A 4,758-nucleotide genomic window follows, 5' to 3' on the forward strand; every position below is an offset into this window, starting at 1 on the left:
TTGCATCCCTGCAGTAAATAATTCTTATCGATAATAGTTAAAATGTATATTACATTTTAGTGCTTCACGACTGAATGATCATCTGCCTTACGTTATCTCGCAGCTGAAGAGAATGCTACACTGAAAACTACCTTGCGTTATAAAGGGTAAGTGAAACATATCTTAAAAATATCTTTCATACATTTCATTGTGTACATTAAAGAATGTAAGTTTGCCTTTTTCCTGTAATCAATACTTAATAAAGGATTTATTTTTATTTATTTATATACAATTTCATACGTGGTTCGTGATAGTAAACTCGATAGGACACAGTGGCACTATGAACATCCGAATCACTCATCATTCGAACATTCAAATATTTATTCGAATATTAGTATATTCCAAGTAATGTTAACGACGTTAATATGCTTGCCTTTATAGTTAATAATGTCAATTCTTACTTAAAACATACTTCCTTAACAGGACATTGAAGAAAAGGTAGTTGCCAACGGCCATACCATGCTGAATATACCGGTTCTCGTCCGATCACCGAAGTCAAGCAGCATCGGGCCTGGTCAGTACTTGGATGGGTGACCGCCTGGGAACACCAGGTGCTGTTGGTATACTTTTTCTAATTTTGTTTTTCACAAAGACGAATATTCTCACATCGTTCACCACGATAATTTCGTAATCATGCATTACTTAAAACAATTAGCAACGCTTTCCACGCGCTGGTCTTTTTGAGTATTCACCGACAAACCTACGTAGCTACAATAACTCACTCGAAGCCATATGCATTCGCCAACGGCCATACCATGCTGAATATACCGGTTCTCCGATCACCGAAGTCAAGCAGCATCGGGCCTGGTCAGTACTTGGATGGGTGACCGCCTGGGAACACCAGGTGCTGTTGGCATCTCTTTTTCAAATTTCATTATCCTTCAAGTACGAAAATACTAGAAACATTAATTTTATAGTACTTTCAAGAGATAATTTATCAACATTATTTCATAGCGATTAATCGATATTCTAAGCGTTATACCCACTATTTCTTACACTAACAGCCTGTTTATTTGCACGGCACATTAAAATAACCTGATTTCCGATCCGTGTGCACCTACTACTATACTTAACACGGAATGTATTACCACTTTTTAAAAGTAAATTATTATGACTAAGTGTAGATCTCCGGCGAGTAAATGCCTTTCGTATACAAGCACGACACATCTCCGCTATGTGCTTTACTTTTTTACTAACAGCATATAGAAATTGGATTTCAAGGTGTTTCTACATAACAGAATGAAGCAAATTTCGTGATTTAACTCTTTCGAATAATGTGTTGGTCCTGACAAGGACCGTTTGAAATGAAAAATCTTGAAGAAGATTTTTACTTAGAGCTTGTGTACTTGGTAACAGCCTTCGTACCCTCACTTACAGCGTGCTTGGCAAGTTCACCAGGCAAAAGAAGGCGCACAGCTGTTTGGATTTCCCGGCTGGTGATAGTTGACCGCTTATTGTAATGGGCCAAACGAGAAGCTTCAGCAGCAATACGCTCGAAGATGTCATTAACAAAGCTGTTCATGATACTCATAGCTTTGCTAGATATGCCAGTGTCAGGATGCACTTGCTTCAAAACTTTGTAGATGTAAATGGCATAGCTCTCCTTCCTCCTCCTCTTCTTCTTCTTATCTCCCTTGGAGATATTCTTTTGGGCTTTACCAGCCTTCTTTGCAGCCTTTCCGCTAGTTTTTGGTGGCATGATGACTCACTCGTTCAGCAAAATTAGATGTGTCCGCCGATTTATCGACTTCATTTAAATTACAGTACGTGTTTCAATTCGCGCCAACTGCCTTGCTTTTCATTTGATGCACTCGGGTGCACGCTTGAAGTAGTAACAAAACTGACTTGATTCATGGGAGGCCGCAATTCATCTCATCTGAGATCTGATCTGGCAATTTTTCCGGCATTGAGAGAAGAGCTATGTGCGTCATTATGAAGATTGAAGCCGAGAGAAGAAGAGAAAACACCGTGACACACCAGTAAACCTTGCGGTGTTAACTGAGGTGTGCCCATCAACAGGAGAGAGATCTCAAGCGCTGAGATACACAACGACTCTGCAAAGAGTTTTTTAGAGAAGAGTGTGCTTACTTTATTTTTAATAAAGAAAAATCTCACACCACACTTACACACACCGCTTCCTGTGGAAATAGGCATTGCTTTCCGTCGGCTAGACCCCCTATTGTGAGTCAAGCTTCGCGCTGGCCATATAGGTTGTACAGCCCTTGGCGACAGTCGGCTGACGAGAACTCAATACTATCTCCTCGGGATAGCATTAGAGAAGCAAAAAACACTAAAAAAAATTAGTAACTAAAAGGCCCTTTCAAGGACCATTCTACCCAACCTGTGACATAGTGACGTTTAGTGTACCCAACAAGTGTGGCCCTTATCAGGACCAAGTGTTTAGTGACAATAATTAGAAGTGATAAGTGATACTAACAATGCCGCGCCCAAGAAAGAAGACTCCAACAAGGAAGGAACCCACTGTGCGTGACCACACGGAGCAAATAGAAGTTGATCCCTACGAGAAACCCGACCTAGACCTCGCTCAGCTACTCGGCATAAACTTAACGCTTGCCAGCATAAGCAGCAGATACAACTCATCCAGGGACATCAAGGACCTAGTAGCAAAGAAGATGGACCTTGCAGGCATACACTTCAAGAAGACTGGACACAGAGAAGTTACTATTGCATTCCCCAACCTTGTTACTAGGGACTTGTTCAGGCGACTCTTCAAACCAAGTGAATTCGGCACCCAGGCTCACTTCAAGACCTTGTTTGAAGAAGTCTACAACATAGAAGAAGACTCCCACCAAGAGCAGACTACAGACCAACAGAAGAAACAGTCTCCAGAAATAAATGAAACACCCGAAGGCGAGAAATCCACACTTAGAGATTCCAATGTACATGAAGCTCCAGAAGAAGCAGACGGCTTCACGGTTGTGAAGCCGAGAAGACAAAAGAAAGAAACCACCCAAGAAGATAAACAACTGCACAGCGGCCCTTTCCAGGACCACACACACAGAGAACGACCAACCAACGCAAGATCAGACCGGGACCACTCTTCACCCCTGCAAACCATTGAAGCAAACAAAGAGACATCTTTAGCTGTTCAAGAATCCAAAAAGAAGAAGCAAACCAGAAGAAATGACTCCACCTTCACCTGTGTTGTAAAAGGCGTACCCACCAACCTAGAAATACAGGATATTAAAGCAGAACTCAAGAGACAAAAACTAAACATCCGTAATGTGACCAGAATCAAAACAGACAAAGGACCAACCCCACTACTTAGGATTTTTTCTGACAACCCACAGCAAGTAAATCGTCTGCTACAAACCGGTGTAAATTTATACCAGAAAAACTACCTTGTAGAAACTTCCAGGACGCTCCCTAGGCCGATGCCATGCCATAACTGCTACCAGTACGGACATTTCAAGTACTGGTGCAAAGTAGAGAGAGTTTGCAACCGATGCGGAAAACAACACAAAGAAGAATGTAAGGTACAACGAAAGAATATCTTTTGTGCCACATGCATCAGCGACTCACACCGTACTGGTGGCAGTGGCTGCCCAAAGAGACCAAAGCTGAACCAACCAAGAAGACCACCTCCACTTATTACAATAGAAGACGAACCAAACCTAACAGGCTCTTTTCAGGACCAGCACTCAGCAGATACATCCGAACCCATCATAGCAGATACATCCGACCCCACCATAGCAGAAACTCTGGACAATAGATTGAAGAAATGGATAAAAGAAGAAATTGAAATAGCCACAAATAAAATAGTAACGTGGATGTCATACATTCTCACTTCAACTGCAAGCCAACAACAGCACAAAAACCTCACCATAGCTATGCAAGCAGCATCAAGAAAAATATTCGGAAACTCAATAAACGCTATCACAACTACATCAGGAAAAATTTACATCAGCAGGACATTCGCAGATACTGTGAAGAGACCCCCAACAACAGACAGCCAACCAACAAAGCAAAAGGAGCAGTGCGGGGATACAGTGAGCAGGGGTAATCAACGCAACTGTGACTGATGCAAACCGATGACAACCTGGCGAGTCCATGGACAATGAGTACAGATATGCATGCTTAAAAAATAACAGATGTCCCACTAACAATACATCTCCCCATTACAGACAACACAGATTGATAGTATAATTAACAGATTAAGTTAGGAACTAATACACAATAACAAATAATTTATTTATTACTACAGACGTGTTTACATGGATTTTTGCCACCCCTTTACAGTGTGGTTTTGCCATGTAAATTGACTATTGCATGCAGCATGACCGATTGGGGGTTTTTTCCTGGTTTCCAGGTTTTTTATCCCTCTATCAAATCTCAAAATGTGAAAAAACTTCTCGTGCTTTCCTATCTTCTTTTTCTTACCCTTCTTTCTTCCTATTTACACAACTCAGATTCGCGTGTAAATGTCTCGAAAAAGATAGAAACCGCGGTACACACCTACCGACACTTGCTTTAGGTTTACTAACGCATGCAGGAGAAGCACGTAGATTTAGGTTGGTGCTTCACTCACGGGGCGAGCTTTCTTGCTAAGGGGCCCTCTGTATTCTAGCTTTTCTGTTTCTGTTTCTGGAGGCCGCAATTTTTCCTCTCATCTTATTACGAAAGAATATTGAACAATGTCTGGTCGCGGCAAAGGTGGAAAAGTCAAGGGAAAGAGCAAGTCCCGCTCCAGCAGGGCTG

At 41.8% G+C, this 4,758-nt stretch overlaps 2 non-coding genes across 2 annotated transcripts; both read left to right on the forward strand.

The window, feature by feature from the left end:
• The first annotated feature begins 483 nt into the window (after nucleotides 1–483).
• On the forward strand, nucleotides 484–602 carry LOC145677100 (5S ribosomal RNA). The gene has a single exon (XR_014129628.1). It is a non-coding gene; the product is annotated as a 5S ribosomal RNA (ribosomal RNA).
• Nucleotides 603–779: 177 nt separating this feature from the next.
• LOC145677104 (5S ribosomal RNA) lies at nucleotides 780–895 on the forward strand. The gene has a single exon (XR_014129632.1). It is a non-coding gene; the product is annotated as a 5S ribosomal RNA (ribosomal RNA).
• The last annotated feature ends 3,863 nt before the right edge of the window (nucleotides 896–4,758 follow it).

The sequence above is a fragment of the Thermobia domestica genome, unplaced genomic scaffold, assembly GCF_964235325.1.
Source record: "Thermobia domestica unplaced genomic scaffold, izTheDome1.hap1.1 HAP1_SCAFFOLD_609, whole genome shotgun sequence".
Lineage (NCBI taxonomy): Eukaryota > Metazoa > Arthropoda > Insecta > Zygentoma > Lepismatidae > Thermobia > Thermobia domestica.